Source organism: Aedes aegypti, unplaced genomic scaffold (assembly GCF_002204515.2).
Source record: "Aedes aegypti strain LVP_AGWG unplaced genomic scaffold, AaegL5.0 Primary Assembly AGWG_AaegL5_hic_scaff_1759_PBJ_arrow, whole genome shotgun sequence".
Classification (NCBI taxonomy): Eukaryota; Metazoa; Arthropoda; class Insecta; order Diptera; family Culicidae; genus Aedes; species Aedes aegypti.
In genome coordinates this window covers 113067-135520 of record NW_018735222.1, presented here as the reverse complement: position 1 = coordinate 135520, position 22454 = coordinate 113067, and the positions used below count along the sequence as shown (strand labels likewise).

The following is a 22454-nucleotide window of genomic DNA, read 5'->3' as shown; positions in this document are numbered from 1 at the left end:
TAAACTGAAATGTCAACGATAAATCGCTTATTTTTCAATTGAATGCACTTTAAATTTACAAGATCTTGTGATATTCAAGCATCTTTAGATGAAAATTAAACGTGGGGCTTAGAGATGGTCGGGTCTCGGGTTTTCAAACCCGAAACCCGACCCGAACCCGAACCCGACGGGTTCGGGTTCGGATCGGGTTTGAAGGTTAAAAAAACATCGGGTATGGGTCGGGTTCGGGCTTGAAAAAAATTGGGTTTAGCCGGGTTTGGGTCGAGTTTGGGGATAATTGTTCACAAAGTAACAACCGTATGCATCAGAAACGATGAATTTATCATCTTTTCAAAGTCGGGTTCTATTCGGGTTTTTCTTAGAAAACTTTCTCGGGTTTCGGGTCGGGTTCGGGTTTGTACAGCGAAAATTTTTCGGGTTCCGGTCGGGTCCGGGTTTGCTTTTAAATTTTTGTCTCGGGTTCGGGTCGGGTCCGGGTTTGAAGGAATAAAATAAGTCGGGTTCGGGTTTGAAAAATGTGAAACCCGACCATCTCTACTATACCCTTCTGTTTACGCTACATTGAAATTTAAATATTTTTATCTGTGTATATTCACTCTCGTTTTTCGACTTTCCCGGTGTATATTTTGAGTTTTTAAAACACACAAACACTTTGGAACACTTCAAGATTCTAACCTCCAAAAATGTCGTGAATACCAGGTCCCAACGCATCACCTTTTCATCGATTTCAAGGCGGCATACTATGGTATCGACCGCGTAGAGCTATAGAAAATCATGAACGAGAACAGCTTCCCCGGAATGCTCACGAGACTGATAGGAGCGACGATGGAAGGTGTGCCAAATTGTGTGAAGGTTTCAGGCAAACAATTCAGCTCGTTTGGATCCCACCGGCGACTACGATAAGGTGATGGACTTTCGTGCCTGTTGTTCAATATTGCGCTAGAAGATGCCATCCGGAGAGCCGGGCTTAAGCGCCGGGATACAATTTTTACTAGATCTAGCCATTTTCTTTTCTTCGCGGATGATATGGTCATTGTCGGTCGAACATTTGAAAAGGTGGCAGACCTGTGCAGTCGCCTGAAACGTGAGGCAGCAAAAGTTGGACTGGTGGTGAATGCTATCAAGAAAAAGTACATGGTAGCTGGTGGGGCCGAGCGTGACAGAGCTCGCCTAGGTAGCAGTGTTACAATAGACGGGGATACGTTCGAGGTGGTCGACGAGTTCGTCTACCTTGGATCCTTGCTGACAGCTGACAATAACGTTAGCCGTGAAATACGGAGGTGCATCATCAGTGGAAGTCGGGTCTCCACAAGAAGCTACAGTAAAAAAGATTCAGACCCGTACCATGTACAAAGCGCTCATAAGGCCGGTAGTCCTCTACGGGCATGGAACGTGGACGATGCTCGAGGAGGACCTGCATGCACTTGGAGTCTTCGAACGTCGGGTGTTTAGGACGATCTTTGGCGGTGTGCAGGAAAACGATGTGTGACGACGAAGGATGAACCACGAGCTCGCCCAACTCTACGGTGAACCCAGTATCCAAAAGGTGGCCAAAGCTAGAAGGATACGATGGGCAGGGCATGTTGCAAGAATGCCGGACAGCAACCCTGTAAAGATGGTGTTCGCTTCGGATCCGGTTGGTACAAGAAGGTATGGTGCGCAGCGAGCTAGGTTGGAGGATCAAATGCGCATCGATTTGGCGAGCGTGGTGCAGAACCGAGGATGGAGAGATGCGGCCACCAACCGAGTATTGTGGCGTGAAATTCAAATTCGCTAATAATGTTTGATCCTTTGATATTGTCGCTTGTTCCTTCCTGAGCGACGAACACTTAATGAACGTTCAATGCGTTTATCGAATAATATTGCGAATCCGGTTCGACGCATTCATTCCAATTTATATAAACAAATTATTACAAATCCTTTACCCAACCCTTTCCCATATCTAAACTCCCAGTGTTTACTTGTGAAAGTGTAGAGGACTCCTCGGCATCCATAAAGCAAGTACAGGTCGGACTTGGTTATGCGGAGCATCGATTTTCTTCACTCCGGATAATCGAATCACTAAAAGAAAACTTAATATTTACGATAAAAGAGCATAAATATTATCATTTTTCATTGTTTTATTTATATGATGCAGTGGCGTAACCAGAAATTATATCTAGGGACAATAGGGGTCTTGAGAAGAAAAAAAAAACAGCATACACAAAAAAACTTTTTTAAACCCCACTCATTTACGGCCAAAACTGCTAAACCATTCATATTGTATATTGCAATACTAAATTATTTCAAATTTATGCATAAAAACTGAAATACAAGAACATCAAAAAACATACTCCGGATAATTGAGTCTTAAATTCCGGATATTCTAATCCTGCATAATCGAGTCGGACCTGTAGCACGTCAACATTTCCTTCCCAACCCCAAATTGACCTGCATTCGTACGCAGCCGGCGCCGTTATTGTTTATTATAATAATGCGAGCACCAGTGCTTACATACTGAGGATGCTACAGATTCCGAGTAGCGTCTGTTGGTTCCCTGTGTAAGTACAGCTGTTTTTGCAATAACGGAATAGCAACTGCGGGCGCTCATGCTCATGTTCAACAGGTTCTCAAACAATTTCTCCATAAATTTCCTTTTGGGTTCCTCAAGAATTTCAAGAGACTTTCAGGGATCCTGGAAAACATTTCAAAATTCATGATTTTTAAGGAATTATTCGTGAAGTTCCATTAGGGATACCCTTAGGAAATCACAAAAATTAACACACAAGATCTTTAGAGATTCATCCAGGAAATTCATTCAATTTTCCAGAGATTCCTTTAAGCATTTTCAATGACTTTTTACATATGCTTCTTAAGGAATTCCCATAGGTATTTCTCCAGCAATTTCTAAAACTCGATGAGTCATCCAAAATTTTCTCTACGGCTCACTCATCTTTTTCCAAATTCTTTTTATAACTGCAGAAATTTTGTCCAAGGTTCCGTCTATAAATTTTTATGGAGATGTCTCCAGAATTTTTTTATCCCCTTCAAGATTTTTGTTTTTTTTTTTCCTTCCAGGAGGATGAGGATTTTCTTGAAGAAATAAATCGAGAATTCCCTTGATGATCTGCTTGAGCAATTTCTGTAGGAGTTGATTCAGACATCTCTGAAGGAATTCCCAACGAAACATCTGGAAGGATTTTCGGAGGAATTTCAGAACGAATCCCTGGCGAAAGCCCTAGAATTCTTGGATGAATCTCTGGAAAAATGGCTAGAGAAATCTTTGGAAAGAAAATCTAGGAAATAACTAGGGACAATGGAAATTCGCGGCAAAATTCTTGAAATTTCGCGTGAGACCAAGGCGATAAATTCAAAATTTCGCGATTTTGTCGCGGTCCCATTTCGGTGGAATTACATTAGATACAGCTTTTGTTTTTTCAAATGGTATTAGGTAGTTTTATATTAGAGTGCTAATGTAAAATTAAAAAAAAAGGCTAACAAGCCATAAAGTCGTCTTAGGTAGAAATAAACGGTTATAATTTTTTTGATGCAACTTCGACTTCATGTTGATTAGATCATATTTATAGCATAGCATTAATGACTGTACAAATCATCGGTGGCTGTACAATGCTTAACTCTATCGGTTTTGAGAAATCTATATGTACTGTCGCATAATAGATTTCTAGAAACAAAACAAACATGACATGGTATACGTGAGTTATAATCGCTAGTGGAATGGAAGAAATGCTAGTTCAACGTCTTCTTTATAAGATACAGAGAACCCAAACTATATTCATAAGATAGATGATCATTCAATAGATCATATATATAAGTGAAAGACTGGATTTCGCAGTGATTTTCATATAAATTATCCCTTTTTTTACTAATTTATGGATTTTTCTTAAATTTCGCGGCAAAGGCAAAATTTTGCGAATTTCCAATATCGCTAGAAATAACCTATGAAAAAAAAGTATGAATGAATCTCAGAAGTATTGTCACGAAAATCAGAAGATGAATTCCGAGAGGGATCTTTAAATGACCGTTTGAAAATCTTTGAGAAAATTGCCTGATGATTCTTTGGAAGTATTTTTAAAAACATACTATAGGAATAAAAAAAAAACAGAGGTTTACTGGAAATATTATTAGAAGCATTCTTTGGAGCATACCTAAACAAATGCCTAAACTCAAATCCTAAATTCGTTTTAGAATTTCTTGGTGAGATCCTAGGGAAATCCCAGAAAGAATATCGGAAGGCATTCCAGGAAAAACTCATGGAGGACCTCCTGGAGAAATCACTTAAGAAATTCTTCGAACTATTTGAGGGAACTATTAAGAAACTCTTCAATAATTAATGGCAATTTTGGCAAGAAATGTTAATAGAATCGCAAGAAGTATATTCGAGGAACTCCCCGAGAATTCCTCAGAACAGTCTTACGAGAAATTCTAGGAAGAATTTCTAGAGGATCTTTAGAGCGAATCCCTGAAGAAAGCCCTGGAAAATTTCACTGGAGGAATCACGGGAAAAAAAAACAATCCATAGAACAATAGGGTCCTAAAATGTTTAATAAAATTTTGTTTTTATTTAATAATACAAAAGAGCATGTTACTGCAACTACTTTAACAATTTTTCCCGACTATATCATCATATCAGGTTTAATTCAAAAATTGGGTCCATAAATGAACCTTGACACTTTTGATTATGTTTGACGTTCGCTTAGTCGACAAAAACACCACAGAGCTTTTAGTTTTAACACTGGGGTTGTTCCTAACTGACATTTCGAAAGGGACACGGGAAACAAAATGTACCCAAAATTTCAGTTTAAGCCAAGGGGTGACAAAAACTAAAAAAAAATGTTTTTGGACTTCAACAAACAAAAAACATTTAAAAATTGAGTAAACATGTATTTTTGGCCTAAACTTAAGCGCTTGTCTCTAAAATTGGGACAGGACTTTAGGACCCTATTCACTGAAAAAAATGATGGAATCGCTTGAGAAATTCCTGAATAATCATTAAAATTACAGAAACGGCCGCTATGAAAGGCAATAATTATTAAATGGTCGGCGTTAGGTCAGAGTGGACCAAGTACAAAACTTGGGAAAATTGGATTATTCTGCCATTAGATGCAAAATAACGTTATCTCCATTTCACTTTGATCCGATTTGATGAATGTTGAAAACTGAGAGAGATATGTAACAAATTTACTCTGGATGATCAATAAAAATCAATAAAAGTATGTAGTCAGAGTGGACCAAGTGCTTTATACCATAACAACGAAAACGATCGATGCGCTGAGAAAGTCTAGAAAATGCAAGACATTTCAAGTTATTTTCCAGATTTTTTGGCATGGAATGATTCTTCTTCCCATCCATCAATAGAAACTCATAAACATGTCATAATCCGATGGATCTTATTTTGATATCTGGCCATTTACCGTATTTGAATAGGTGATCAGAAATTGCAACAATTTCTGTGCAGACAGAGTGGACCAAGTGTCAAATAGCAACAAACTGATTGATTTTTGCATTTTTTGAGTCGATTTCAGAGTTCGATAGAAGTTTATGGTAGTTCTATGGTGTATGTATGGACTGCCCTAGAACCCGCTTATTGGACCAGTATATTTTGGTCGGTACTCAAGATTTTCATGGACTATGTGCACTTGGTCCACTCTGACTGAACGCATATTTGAATATTTCTGGTCTTCAATGCCCTGACCCTTTCAAAACCTTAATTTCCAAGGTATCGTAATGCCACTGGTTTTGAGATTGAAGATATGGATTATTGAAGAAATTTACGATACTGATGTTGAAGGGTCTTGATAATATGTTCAGCTTAAAGATATGCACCCAGTTTGACCACGCAAACATTAAATGATTGTTGTTTTTCTTGAAATTGTTCAGTCAGAGTGGACCAAGTGCACATAGTCCATCAAAAAATCGTTCTATCAGAGTTTCGGATTGTGATTTTTCATGTTTATCACTTCACATTATATTGTTTGGAAGTAACACAAGGATGGGTAGAAATATTGAACCAAAATTTTACTGAGATAAAAAAATACAAAGCATTAGACTTTGAGCCCGTTTTTCTCAAAATATGAAAAATGTCACTTGGTCCACTCTGACTTAACGCCGACCAAATGTCATAAAGTGGAGCGGTCCATCCAAGCAGCGGTTGCGGTAGGTGCCAAATCACTTTAGAAATCTGAGGAGGAACCCCTTAAGTATTAGCGGATGAAACACATTGAGGAATAGAAAAAAAAAACGAAGAAATCCTGCGAAGATCTTCGAACGATGTTTCTGAGGAAAGTTTTACATGATGCTCTAGATAAATGGTTGGGAAAGTTACCAAACGAAACAAAGGATAATGTTTTGCTAGACTTTTCTGCAGGATTCTCTGAAGAAGCTTGTATGTGAATAATGTCTGTACCATTTCCTATATGAAACCTGGACTGTTTATTGAAAAGCCCACTTATGTTTTTTTTTTTAATTTACTCAAATCTTTGGTCGAATATGCTGGAGTAATTCCTGGATGAAAAGCTGGGAATCTTCAGAACTGAAGGAACTATGTATTACGGTTCTTTTGAAATTTTTCCGTTCTGTGGTAGTCGCCGAGTTCTACTAATTTGTCTTTGGTTCTACCGCAGCTGTCAAAGTTCTACCTCAGCCACTATGGTTCGAAGGTGGCCAAAACCTCAAAAATCAAAGTTGTTTTCTCCGAACTGTAATATTTTTCCCAACTTCCTTATCATATTGGTAGTTTAAATCCAAAGTTTTAGGCAGATTCAATAAATTTTGAATTTTATACAGCTCTTTGAGTGAACCGTGGACATGATTTTTCGAGAAAATTAATAATTTATCCATAGTTCACCTTCTATTTATGAATTTCAAGAGAGCTCAAACCGCCATAGTATCTTCAGAGAAGTTATTTGTAGATACATAAAGTACACCTGAATTGAACAAAATTTTCCATTGAATTTAAACAAAGTAAATTAAGGCAAAAAAAACTTAAAAAAACATATTATTTTCTATAAAAGTACCCTAAGACATTAGTAGCCCGCGAATGCCCGCGATGAGAATAAGCTCATTCGAAAGCTAAAAATAAGAGCTTTCAAATAGGGTACAAATTGTTTTGCGAAAACATGCGATAGACCACTTTCAACACGGTTGAATGTTTACGGAGCGCAATTCTAGTTGAATAATAACAATTCTGTGATACGCTAGTACGTGCATTGCAATCGTAGTAGCCATGATTTCCATTCCTAGAAAGAACGAATAACTTGCACCAATATTTTCCTCCATCTTCTTTCTGGCGTTACGTTCGAACTAGGACAAAGCATGCTTTTCAGCTTATATTTCTTATAAGCACTACTGCAGTTATTAGCTGAGAACTTTCTTTGCCGATTGACCATTTTTGCATGTGTATATCGTGTACCAGGTACAATGATACTTTGTGCCCTGGGAAGTCGGGAAAATTTACTTTACGAAAAAATTCTCGACCGGTGGACCTCGAACCCAGGATTCTCAGCTTGGTCTTGCTGAATAGCTGCGCATTCACTACTATGGCTCTCTGCGACCCTACACATACAATATTTTGGCATTATACCTTAATTAAATATTGTTCATTTGGTATTATTATGGTATTGAAGTGCTTTGAATTAAAATTTGAACAGTTACTGAATCCACCAAATAAAATAACACAAATTAGCTCGTCTTATTTACATGGTCGAACGGAACTATTTCCTTCGAATGCAACCTCCAGATAAAATTGAACAAAATGAAAAAAATATTCCCAACGTCGATTTGCTTTTGCTGCCAAAGTAAGTATGAAAACAGAATAAAGCTGTAGACATGACAATCATGCTGAAACTGATGAAATGGATGATACTTGCATTGAGGCAGGGTTAGATCTGACATATTTATGGATAAATTCTGCATGAAATTTTCACAGTTTTTCAGACATCGCAAGAATTTCAACATATATTTTTAAGTGATTTGTCAAAACACGAGTTCTTAGTGATTTTTTTTACAAATTTGGATAATTGGCATGTTAAAAAAATAAAGGTGCAAATTAGGACGAGATTAACTAATTTGCATATGATAGTTTTTGTGTATAGCTTACACTTTTGTATGTAAATTGCTCAGTTTTTCTCAAAAATTTCACTTCAGTCAAGTTGATTTTACTATTGGAGTTAGGCATGAAAAACTTAATCAACAATATATGTTAAAATTCAAGCTATGCCTGACATGCTGTGAAAATTTTATTTAAATCCGTCAGTAAATAACTGAGAACAAGCCTGCCCAAGTTGATCATTTTGTATGAAAGATTGAAAAAAAAAATACAAATGTATTGTTCAAACCTGTATATTCTAAATATCAGTCCAAACATTTGAAAATAAAAGTCCATTGTGGGCTTCATAGCCGTGCGGTTAGTGTCACCGAGGCATTTAGCCGCATCGTGCTAAGGAGTGTGGGTTCGATTCCCGTCTCAGGCCGTAAAACTTTTCGAGAGGAATGTTTTCCGACTGTGCCACTGGGCGTTGCATGCTAGTCCGTTGTCTAGTGTGGTGCTTCCTTCAAAGGGCAAATAGCCCACTGGAAGCATTAACGTGTAGTGTCTCAATAATAGCTAAATATGGCATAAAATACGTTAAATATAAGATTTCAGCTATTTTAAGGAGAGTTTGAGGTTTTGTCGGACATTTGTTCTAGATCGAACCACTGTGCGCAGGCTTGAGAATCATTGTATCATTGAGTGAAACCAACTAATCAAACTATGCTTGTGGAGTCCAAAGGATTGAAAAACAGCAGAAAACAACAGTCATTAGCGTGGTTTCCAAAGCACCATTGCAGCCGATCGATTATGCTTTGTGAAAATCAGTAATGTGACAACTGCGGTAGCTTTCTGTTCAACAATGTTAATGTTTCACACTTAAATTATTTTACGGGTTCCTGTGAAATCCCAACAGCTGAACGGTTCGGTAAAATAAATTGACGGAGTACGGTAAATTTTTACAGTATTCGGTAAAAATTCACCGGAATCCGTAAAATTCCGACGAAATTACGGTGTTTTATTTCTCCGAACTGTTCAGCTGTTAAGATAACGGTGAAGTTCACCGTAAGAGCTTAGTGTGTTATCAATTCATTTTTTCAGGGATTTCCTGTAAAATTCCATGTCAAAATTTCGTTGGTTGGTCAAAAATTTATTTCAAGCCTTCCATAAGGTTTAGATGTTGTCTGTAAATTCGTATTAGAAAATTCGAACTTGAGAAATGTTCCAAGAAATTCATCTTCATGAGTTTAGCCGAGTTAATCAAGATGCCCAAACGTATATAATAGGGTGCGGTTCATGTTTCAAAAGTTCTCAACACTAAAAGTTTGTGTGTTGCTCTGAACTCAAATCATATAAAATGAGAAACTTCTAATATTCACTCGCTTCCTTGATCACGGCCTTTTTATGTGACAGGGCCGTATACGCATTTGTTTACATCGGTGGATGACCGGTGCGGGACTGTCATCTCTGTAAAAGGACTGTCAAAGTGCTTCAAAATCAGCTGATTTTAAACGTCTCGTGAAAAGGCTGATATTTTTGGTATTGATAATTCGAGTGACAATTAGAAGTTCGGCAGTCAAAACTTTGGCGAAGTTCTTCGTCGGCATTCTAATTTAGTGCTTCGCCGACGCATAAGGAATGCCTTTGTTGGCGTAGCACTTCGTTAGAATGCCGACGCCGAACTTTTGTTGGTGATATTTCATTTCTCTTATGAACTTCGGTCTAAAGTTAATCTGAATGCACAATAAAAAGCTTGTTGAGTTATTCGTCTTTCAATGAACAAAATTTTTATTTTGTGATTTTTATCGATTTCTCGCGACTTAGAGGAGCAAAAAATCCAAAATCAATATACTGTTGTGCTCAGAAAACGTTAAGCTACCATCTGGAAACAAAATTTGCCAACTTTTAGAAAAAAAAAAATCAAAAACTCAATTGCAGTGATTAAACATGTTGGGAACCACTGACATGAAGAATACTGCAATATTCAGATGCATTATAGGTTTATTAAGCATGTATGAATGGAATGCGTAGATGGAAAAAAATACAAATATTTGTGGATTGGATAAAATGTTTCCAATTGAGCCATTCAAAATTGGAAATTGAGCAACAATAATTTCCTGCCTACTATGTCATGGTGCACATTTTCGATACGGGGTCCATTTGAAGATATGGGACTGAGGGAATGTCAGGGACGAATACCATTGTCATTATTTTAAACGCTACATTCATCATTTGTTAACTTCACACATCTTAGCTACACATTTTCGCGTGACTATACTCTCCACAATATTTCCCAGTGCACAGCATACTCTAGTACAAAATGGACGATATGACATCTTCTATAAAGTATGACATGTAAATACATTTCCAATCAATTTTCTTTTTTATTCATTCTTGTAATCTTACTTGCCTTGCCTTCGATACTCGGGTCTCTTATCAACGAAAAAGTGTCGAAACCTTATCTATTTTTTTCACTTTCCGCTTACGGTTTTTCGTTTCGTCCCACATTGGAAAGAGCAGTTCATTTGTAATTTTAAGGCACTTAATTTCACAGCCACATCGGCGTATTTTTTCCTTCTTCGTCCATCAGCTTAACTATAGTTGTCCCGTTTCAGCAATCGCCGGGCTGCTTTGATCAATGGAGTCAAGGTTCGTAGTTCCATGCAGTCCTGAAGGAACGGATGTTGCAACAATTCGTCCGCCGATGCACGTTGATCAACTTCCACCTGAAGGCAGCGGTCGAGGAAGTCCTTCAAATTGTCCGACAGTTTTTCCCAACTCTTCACGTCAGGTCGCCCATTTGCTGCGATTAGATAGAGTGCTCGCAAAGGAGCTTGATTGAGATATGGTGGTTGACCTTCGATCATTTCTATCGCCATAATACCCAATGACCAAATGTCCACCTTCTTTCCATATTGCTTTCGTGTTACAACTTCCGGCGCCATCCAGTATGGTGTCCCAACCATAGTTTGACGCTTCTCATCCCCTTCGATATTGGCACAAAATCCGAAATCAGTCACTTTGACTGATCCATCCATCCCGAGGAGCACATTGTCCGATTTAATATCTCTGTGAATAATTCCCTTTGAATGCAGAAAGCTAATTGCCTGAAGAACCTCGCGACAAACTGCGGCAATCTGGCGTTCTTTCATCACTGTTTCTGTAACCACATCAGTCAGAGGGCCTCCATCCATGTATTCCAGAATAACCCACAGGTGATCATCTGTCTCAATGTAGTAGGCCTCAAGGAAGTTCACCAGATTCCGATGGTTGAAATCTTTCAGTACATTAATTTCATTTAGGATGGACTCTTTGGATGATTGATTTTTCATATCGATTGTCTTGATCGCGACTTTGTTGGATGTATGACGATCATTAGCTATGAATACTACTCCAGAAGCACCTTTACCAACTTCGACAGTTTTCTCGTATCGTTCCAATGGATCATTCATATTGCAGATTCGCTTCAGTTCGTTGTAAACTTGCATATCAGTTTTCGGTGTACGGGCATTTTGCTCCTTTGGCCTTAATATTAGCTCGGTATCAGCGTCTAAATCGACTTTATTGACCAAATCGTATGCACTTTTGTGATTATCCAATGCCGTGCTATTACTATGAATTATCATAGTTTCTTTGTTTCCTCCTTCCAATAGATTCAAATTCTGGAAACCTTTGGACAGTTTAGGATAGTTTTTCGGCTTAGGCATTACCTGTGGCTTTGGAGGCAAGGTCATCGCCTTCTTAGGCAATGGAGGTGGAGGCGGTGTAACTTCTTCATAAATTTCCTCACTTTCAATGGAATCCTCACTCTTGTGGGCATTTTTCATATCCAAAAACTGATCAATGGATTCAGTTTCCTCATGAATGGCATCTTCGGTTATAAATGGCTTAAACGGTTCAGCTTGTTCTTTTTTCTTGATCGAGTAATTATAGAATTTGACTGCCTGATATGCTGCCTCTGGGTTTTTGCTCTGTTCATCATGCGTGATAGATGCATCCATAAGCCTGATCCATGCTTTTGGCAGTCCCTCCAGATCACCGGTGAGCTTATTTTTACTGACATGTATTCCGTGCACCACGTTCGTGGGCAAGCCGATCTCCGATATTTTGTTCCGGTCATGGTCTTTGGCAGTTTTCCTGCCGAACAAACTTTTCATCATTTTTGGGAGTAGTAGTGCTCGGATCTATGATCCTAATCTCCACAGTTCCTTCGATATTTTTTCTCGCGTAGTATCACCAACCGTAATAAACTTTCGCACCAAATTAGTATAACGAGAACAACTCACAAGTATCCGACATTAGCGAGACACAATGAAACAGGAGTGGCCCTTTCTGTCTTCTTCTTCGCACACTTTCTTCACATCGATGAAGACTTCCGTATCTTTTCGTGCACAGGTCCGATACAACGTTCGCAAAGCATGTTAATGAGATTAACAAATGAACATTTACTAAACGGGTTTCCGTAATATCAACAATCCATTTGGTAAAACACAAGGACGAATCTAATTTAAGCAAAATATTCGTAGACACATAAGGATACTCCAGACTAGTGCTCGCTCTTTGGATGAATGACGAATCACCGCACGATATGGAAGTCACCACTAATACACATCGTCTACTACAAATTAGCGAGCCAACTCACACACAAATACTGGTTGCTCGTCGATGTTTTATTTGACAGCTGGAGAATGAAACACAGTAAAAAAAATGCAAAAGACGTGCATTCCAATTAGATTGCTTGCTTACCTGCATGTAACAGGAGATAACTGGACAAAATAACTACTACGAATGATTTGATGAATGTTCCAATTTTACCTACAAATAACTGTCTGAAATTTTCTTGTGAGAGTCTTGGGCTCGAAATAAATTTTCAGAAATCAAGTGCGGTCAATGATAGTGAACATTATCGCGTTTTCGTAAACGTTTCCAGATGTTTTATTTAAAGCTAATAATAATGGTGTATTAACGTACCAATTGTGATGTTTCTCCCATATGCATTTTTTTTTTTGAAACGTTTTGTTTATGCGCATTTTTTCAACTTCTCAAATCTTTATTTTTTTTTATTTTATCTTTATTAGAGAGATTTTCAGCCAGAGGCTGGTTCATCTCTGGCTTCTTCTCAAATCAATAATTTGTAGAAATATGTAAGACCTAATCAAAGATTGATGGCTCATATGAGTCCCGCAATTGATATGAACAATTAAAATGATGTTTCTACTACCAAAAGAATCGCCCAATACAATTGAGCAGTCAAAATTGATGTATGTTCAATTGCATAAAATGAACCAACCAATGTAAAATGGGATATCTTTGATAAAGCCCCAGGGAGCAACAAATTTTGTAAAAAAATTGAAACATTTTTGGCTTGTTCTATCTTCTAATGTTCATTGACCATACAAAGTAAATCACTTGTTTTTGGATCTCCAGTTAGAATCATTGGAATTTAATTTACACTCTTGTCATCTATGAGGATTTGAATTTCGCTTTGAGTTGCATTTTGACTCTGGTGTCATCTATGAGGAATGACATTCCAAAGATACCGGGTTTGGTTTCCAGTTCCAGTTCTAAATTGAGATGTTTTTCGGCTTCCCGTATATAGTGATGGTCTTTAAAATTCGTAAGTTGATGGATATATTCCAATCAACATAAATTTAGGTGAAGATGAATCGAAGTCAAAGTTCAAATTTTCAACAGCATGAATCTGGAGAACCAAACATCCGATTGAGCTGAAAACTTAATCGATTGGTCACTAGCTGGTGGTGACCAACCGATTTGGTTTTCAGCTCAAACGGATGTTTGGTTCTCCAGATCCGTGCTCTTGAAAATTTGAACTTTGGCTTTGATTCATCTTCACCTTAAGTTGTTTTATAAAAATCCCAAATTCTCATATCTTATACTTGGTTTAGTGTTTCTTTCCAGCGGAGTTTATGATTGTATCTTTTCTTAGTGCATAAGAATGTGTAAGAAAATCTCAAACGTGAGATTTTTGAGGTAAATCTCAAAAGGTTCTACTCTCTCTTGAGATCTGATTTATTGAGAATTGAACAATTAACTTGGTAATCAAAAATTGAGTACACTTTGGAGATAACTATCATTTTCATATTTAAAGCTAAGAATCCTGTTTCGGTTAAGAAAAAGTAAAAAAAATGTTTCAAGAAATATCCATTTGAAATGCGATCAAAAAAAACTGCCCATTTCAGAAAAGTTATTTTTTCGACGTTTATTTCATTCAAGCACAAAATTATATATTTTGCCGAAAATTCATGTTTTAAAGAATACAGATATTATTTTGTTATCAAAACGAAGTTCAGTTAAATTTAAATTGATCTTGTTTGATATGGTCGGTGTACAGACAGACCGGACTACATTATATTTGAGCGTTCTACAGATACGTTAAGGACTCCGTCATTTTAGTTTTTTCCGTTGCTATTTCAATACAGATGTACCATCTAATAGATATATTCCATTATTACAGCAAATAATGCAAATATTTCGATGTTTCGAGTGCTTTAGGTACGTTTTCCGAAAATCATTAAAAAGCACTTGGTTCAGTCTGTCTGAACACCGACCATATATAATATCTTCTGTTCAAATATAGTTGATGATTTTCCATTTATTAGAAAAATGCTTAAATATAGGGTGTCCCAGAAAGTATGGTCACGGCTTTTCCATACTGCCATTTTTAAACTAGTGCAGACAAAAATCTGATTTTCACACGTATTATTCTCGCACTAACTAAGAGCAGATTTTGAATTTTGAGTATTTTTTCCACAACCTGCTTGTATATAGTGTAACATTTCTGGAAGCTCCTCTTATCAGGTTTGCACAAATCACGTTATATCTGAGTGACTTTGTTGTACAAAATTTGTGCTGGGCCATAAAGTACGTACAAAAAAAATCTGAAAAAATATATGTATCATCGCTGATACGATAAATGATCAGACTATCACCTATTTTATTGGAATCCTAAACTTAAGTATATGAAATTTGAATAGAAACTAACAATCCGCTTTCAGCTGTGGTCAATTTTAGAAAGGGTCAAACTAAGTCCTTGAGTATCCGCTAAAATATGTGAAAATCTTTAATTTGTGTTGCCTATCCAAATGTAGAGATCTTTCACATAAGTAAGGATGAAATGAATCGTTTTTATTAATATTGAAAATACCGGGAAATCTATGATTTCGTTAACTTATCTTATGTGGAGAGAAAAATTAACAATTTTTAATAATTTTATAATTTTTTCAAGTGTGTTCTAGCAAAGCCGAATAAAATATTAAACAAAAATTCGTGTGGAACATCCTCAATGTACTTGGACTCGCCACATCGAAGGATTTCGATAAAAAACATTTATTATTAGTTAAGTTCCAACAGATAAGAATTGATTTTCTAATGTCAACATTTGTAATGCAAAAGTTTATTTTATCAAACAATATTTTCACAAACATCATTTGAAATACCCCAAGGAAAAATAAAAAAAAATATTTGTTTGGAAAAATGTTGTGATATTCAAGCATGGGAAAATCGTTTCACGTTGCATTCATTTTGCTCTCCTGAGCCAACGTGTGTAACCTGTGAAGCCCGATCACAGCAACACTACATAGAAAGTGTCGCGCGTTCATCCCGAAGAGAGAGATAAAACGCAGGCAAGAAAAATTAACCAACACTCTCTGATGTGTGTGTTCATTTGTTGATTCATTCACATCAATATGAGTCGCGCTGCGAATGTATCTCAATACAATCACAAGTGAATGCAATCTTTCATTCTCCGTGATTCTTTCGGGATCGTTTGTAGGATTGCTTGCCGCGAACGTTTGTTGGTCGCGCTTTGTGCTGGCATCTGACCGATGCAAACAAAACTAATTAAAACGACTCTGCGTATGGAATATGTCCAGCTTCTAGTTACTGGATGGGGGTGGACAATTAACAAGGCATTGTACAAAAATAACGTAACGTATGAAGGGGGGTGAATTTTTCATTACTGTTGTTACAAGAAGGGTCAACGTTTCTTAAGCAATTTACACAACTGATAATATTACTGTTGAATTTGAGATGCAAATGTTAAGTAAACGTCCTCCAAATGCGGTAACAAAAAATAATCAAAGGACATCTAGCAACAATTACATAAATCACCGCCGCCCTAGCAAGAAAAATCTGTCTTTGACATCGCATTTCTTGTGAAAAATCTTACCGCGTTTGGAGTTCCCGCAATTGATATATGCATTTCAAACGCACACAGCAATATAAACTTCTATAACAAAAAAAGTTGGCTTGGCAGACGAGAGAAAGTTAAGTTGTTTAAATCCAAGAAAAAATATGCACCATGCTCGCATCCTTTTAAAATGAATTTGCTAAACGAAGTTGGGTATTCATGAATGAGCGTTATGGAATTATGAAGCAGGGGAGTAGGGGTTTGAAAATAACAAAAAGTAATACAAAATAAGCAAATTGGCCTACTGCGATACTTTTAAATTTTGAGTTTTTGGCTTCGTAGTCTAGCACACTATGCCGGGCGTTAGGTTTAACGCAAAGAAAATGATTTACGCGATTCGTTGATTCCGGATTTTAAATGCAGTCACGATATGGAAGTGTGTAACCATCATCGATCATATTTTTACACATCAGCATTCTTTCCAAATATTACATAAGTTTTTGTAACTAATGAATCTTAAACATCTGAACAATATCGCCAGTAGCCCCTTTTGATTCTAGGGACGGACACTCACGTTTTGGTTTTATTTACAATATACATGTTGGGTCTTTGGCACTTTTAACAACCAACATATGCTCTACAATTAGCCATGAAAATTTGTTGGAACAACTTCAATAATAAAATGATAAACAAAATAATAATTAAGTAAAGACCGAAAAAATATTCACAAGGTTTAGGGTATTTGTTATGTAAACATTGCTTGAATTTTTCACAAATAGTGGAAAGTTGTTGGGAGCATCACAAAGCTATCGAATCGTCATGTTTCATAAAATTGATGATAGTTTTAGGTAGAAATTGGTTAATCTATTCAAATTTTATCAAAATAATATTGCTGCAATATAGATCAAAGGTCTTAGTTTTACTACTTTTATTTCATTATCAAGTGTTGGTTTGTACATTTTACGTTTTTTGCATTCTTCAATTGCTAAAATGAACTGCTCTTACGGCATTTCCAAGCTATTGAGAACCATAAAGCTTCTTACAAAATCAAAATTTTGCTTGTTTCCAATCGTTTGAAAAATTATTCTTATACTCAATAGATTGCACTTAAAAGAAAAATCATTTTTAGTTACAAGAATTAATGTGATACTTCTTCATAGGGTTCATATGACATCAGAACGAATGTTTTTGAACATTACTAATTGATCATCGCAGTACTTGACAGGTACATCATTCGTTTGTATCAACTTAAACAATAAAGCATTCGTGACTGACAGTTCCATCAAAAAATGGTAAACTAGAAACATCATACTGCAAAGTAAAAAATATTAAAAGCACGTTCTGCTGTAAAGTTTTATATATGTGTAAAGTGTTTGAGGTCAATAGTTTTCTAAATTATGTTTATCTATGGAAAACGTTAAAAATATCACAATGGACGATAATTTATAGAATCAGTTAAAGATGAAAAAAAAAAAATCATTATTTACGATTATCAAATCAATATTGATTTTCAAAAGTATCTTGAAGGACACATTTTTTCGCTATTAATGCATCTTTTTATTGCTTGATGGATTTGCCTCATACTTTCCAAATTTGCTATGTAAAATTACATTGTACATTTACAACTTAGAAACATGCAAGAATTATTAAAATCCTGCCAAAATTCATAGAGCTGCAAATTCACAAAGTTGAAGAATATAAATGTAATATCAACTAGCGGTGTACATATTTTTCGCTGGTACGGGACACCAAATGTCTCGTTTTACCCTTTCCGTTCCACCCCCAGACGTAAAACGCTGGATCGCTAAGTCCGTCAGAGACTATTGGGCCCAAGAGTGGCATCAAAATACTTCGGCTCAGGTTCGGAAGGTAAAAGGAGATACTTCTAGTTGGGAAGAGCTCTCCTCGCTTCACGACCAGAAAATAATTTCGCGCCTTAGGACCGGACATACCCGTTTTGCCTATAACTTTGATGGTAGATCCTTCCGTCAAGAGTGTGAACAATGCGGTATTTACAACTCAGTGGAACATGTAATCTGCCAGTACCCTCTGTACGAACACCACAGACGTACAAATAACATTCCCGGAAGCATCCGCGATGCCCTCGCAAATGACCCCGCATCATTGGCGGCCCTAATTTGCTTCCTTAAGGAAGTCAGACTCTACTCCCGCACGTGACGACTCTACAACCTGATCCGCTATCAGAGAATACATAGGATTGGACAACCGGTGGGCTTCCTGAAGACCTCTCCTTCGGGGGTAAGTCCCATCCAACTAACGTAACTCCTAACGCAACCGCACCATAATTTCAATGAACCTGCAAGAATCTCCACACCGCCACGACTGGTGGGCTCCCCGAAAGATTCCGTTTTCGGGGATAAGACCCATCCAACAACAAAGTCATCAATCGCAACCATGCCAACGATCCTTTTTCTTTTGCTCGGCTGCAGAAGTCGTCGTCCAAGCAAAGGCGCACGTACCCGTTTTTTAAAGTTGTGTTTATCGTCCTACGTTAAAAACCCACAATGGTGAGACCCCATGGTTGGGCTCAAAGGCTGGCCCCTCTGACCATCCTTCTCTACTCATTTTTCGTGAGATGCCCATCTGGCATTCCCATTCAGGTGAAGAACTAGCCATATGTTAATGTGCTAAAGTTCACCTTAATAAAGAAACAAAAAAAATATTTTTCGCGATCTATTAGAGATTGTCGGGTTTTACATTTTATTAAACTGAACCCGGCTTATTTTATTTTTTCAAACCCGTATCCGACCTGAACCCGAGACAATAATTGATAACCAAACCCAGACCATACCAGAAATCAAAAATATGCCAGTGTTTAAACCTGTACCCGATATGTTTTTAGATGAAACACCCTATTAAAAATCGGTTTTGAAAAAATAATACTATTTTTACAATTCATCGTTTCTGATGAATAAGCACGCATTCCGATTGTAGATCTGTTTTTAATGCTTACCAAACCCGACCCCAATCCGATATATTTCAGGCCCGAATTCGACCATTACCCGATATTTATTTTTTAGCCTTTTAAATTCGACCCGCTCCCAAAAATTTTCAAACCCAATCCCGACCATCTCTACTACCTATGTATGTAAAGCATCATCAGCTGCACAACTTGCGGAATCAAAAGTCTATGCTATGCTATGGATCGAAAGAATGAATGCAATTTCGCATTCAGTTGCGAACCATGAATTGAATCACTTGTGAATGTTTGAGCGACAATCCTGCGATCCAAAACAAACACGCGAACTACGTTCGCTTTGATTCATTTCCTTTTGCGTTAGTCATTCGCTGTGCTCATTCTTTAGGTAGTTCATTTGTATTTAGAGTCGTAGTGTTCCATTGGGAGAGGAATCCTGTGACTGCGAATGAACAGTTGGAGCCTGACAGCACACTGAACGGATTCATAAAGAAGAACGTGAATGAATGACTTTTCCCATGCCTGGTGATATTCATTATCAAAGTCGTGCCCATACTTTCTTGGACACCCTATATACAAGATTCTTCTTGGTGATCAAACGGTTTATAAAACTTATTGAGAGAAATGTTCTGTAGAAATTATATGATTCATTCGATTAAGGATTCATCATCGTTTGAAATCAATTTCAATAAGTGAAACAAACTTTTAATTTTAACCCTCAATTTTCCAGTATTCCTTTGATTTTCGACGAACCCTTACCTTACCCTTCAATAAAAACTATCATTTTAGGGGGTTAACTTAAGCGCTCGCACCATCAATTTTCAGCAGACTAGAAATGCGCTTGATTTTATCATGCCTGTACTGCCCATAAAAACATAACTGTCCCATATGGAACAAGTAGGCATTGAGAAAATAGCGCTCAAAGTTTGAAGTTTATTTTCAAATACAAATTTTCATAATTTTCTAGTATTTTTCTGCAAGCCTTGTTCATTAAACACCACCGCACAGATTACTCATTTTGCTTCTATTGATCAGTAAAAAATATAAACTTGAACACAATTTACGTTTTGCAGTTGCTGTCTGGGTTGAAAGTTCATATAGAGACTGTTATGCCTTTATATTGCCGTCCCATGCACCAAGCTCATATTTTTCCGCAACATTTTCAAAAAAAGTATGTTAATTTTTAAGGCCCAAACGCAATGATAGCGGAACGGCAACGGAATGCGGTACCGGTTCGCCAGGATGAACCATACCATCTCGTCTGAGCTGGCAACGAATGAAATTGAACTAACACTGAGTCGACAAGCTTGTTGTAGTCCATGCTGGCGAACCGGTTCCGCTTTCCGCTGCCGTTCCGCTATCATTGCGTTTGGGCCTTTATATGCATAAGCATAATAAAGTATATATTAAACCATACATGTCGCGATGAAAAAAGGTGTTGGTTCGAAAATCCATATGGGACATTTATGCTTTTATGGGCAGTGTAGTCTATATCAGATTGGTGCGATTTCTGTAGAATGTACCAACAGTGTGGTGTGGTGTAGCGTTAACATGGTAACATGGCATGAAATTCCATGGTAGTTTTAAGAATGTCTACGCTGAAACAGCTATCTAAGATTTAATTCATCAATATTTCACCTATCTGCAGTTGAAGTCAATGGGCATTTATTATAGTTGATTTGAAACGAAAATCAATCGGGATGCATAAGGTATAGGTATAGGTATAGGTGATACCAATAACTTTCAAATTTTACCAAATCTTAGAAAATCTACTCATGATAATGCAACTTATTCACATTGTTGTGTTATACGGAATCTTCATGCTTTCAAATTATTAGCATAACAGCCACGGGCATGTTAGTCGTTGAATGCTCGGGCAAACTAAAATAGTTACGGGAAGATAAAATGGCATCGATAACATTTTAATATGATGAAAACGTCAACCACCAAATAGAACAAACCGTAGATAAACCTGCTATAGTTTATTGAAAATTACGTTACTAACATATTGGGAAAAAAAACCCTAAAAGGTTAATCACAGTGGCCTTAAAACTCAATAAAAAAAGCTTATTGAGTGAGCCAAATGCAATAACTAAAATACATTCTTCCATCAACAATCACCAGAAAAAACATGCAACTTCTTTTGTGACATTATTTGACAATAATACAACACTATTTTCTAGTTCAACATACAATTTCGGGAAATCCCGGGATTTTCCAAAATATTAAATTATATAATATATAAAATTTTTATATATAATTTGGTTGAAAGTGCACGACGCCAAGAAGTTTTGTGTTCAGTCGAGGATGGATTACCAACTGGTGAGTTCGTTTCATGCTTGTGATAACACATTTTTCCTTGAAAGCGTAACTTTTAAATAATATTAAAACAAACTTTGTATGGTTCGTCACTATAAGTGTCGGCTTTTTTCTTATACAATTTCAATATACATATATTTTTCTCTTTTTGACATTATTAAAAATTATCTTTTGAATTGTTCGACATTGTGAATGTTGACGTATTTTTTAAAACTTCTACCATATCGAGACAAAATGCACAGTAATACTCATATGTAATTTTCAAACAAACTATGTATAGATCGTCACTACAAGTGTCGGCATTATTCCTGTTTAATATAATGTAAAATATATACATGTAATTTTCAGTTTTCGTCATTAATAAAAACATCTTTTGAATTGTTCGACATTATAGATGTTGACGTAGTTTTTAAAGTTTCTACCAAAAACTTCTCGAAACAAAAATACAAAACTAGCTTTAAATATAAGTCGTATATTTCCCCCTTGTCCATGGATCGCATCATCGACCAGAGGTGACTCCCAGATCTTTTCCTCCCTCACTAATAAACACCCTTCCCGTGGTGATTGTGGAGATGCAGAGGTATTCTCGGTCTCTAGAAGCAACAATCATTACACCCTGGGAGGGAGGCACCGATACTACACACGAAATATAGAACAAAGTTTGTTTGAACTGCAAGATAACTCCAGCTTGCCAACAACAATCAAGGCAGGCTTGGGAAAAATCGCTAGTTTTCTTTTGTTGTGTACTTTCGATCTTTCCTGACAAACATGGAAAAAGGGCCACAGTTTTCTGTACACCAAATATTAATTTTCATTGGAAAAAGTAAAACCATGCGTTCTTCAATACTTTATATTCAATCAGTTGAAAGGTGCTCACGTGACATTACTTGCATTATGTGCATGAATTGATTTTCATTCAATTTTTGTCACTTTTGATGAAATGCGAAAATGTGTTTTAATCAGCTACGCGCTTTTTCTATGTTAGTCCAATGTTTGAGATCTGGGCTCACAGTGACAGTTCG

The 22454-nt window shown here is 36.9% G+C and overlaps 1 pseudogene across 1 annotated transcript; it reads right to left on the bottom strand.

Moving 5' to 3' along the window:
- Positions 1 to 10386: 10386 nt before the first annotated feature.
- LOC110680730 lies at positions 10387 to 12622 on the bottom strand (annotated as a pseudogene). Its single transcript, XR_002502969.1, has one exon. The product of XR_002502969.1 is annotated as a serine/threonine-protein kinase PAK 1 pseudogene (transcript).
- Positions 12623 to 22454: the final 9832 nt, after the last annotated feature.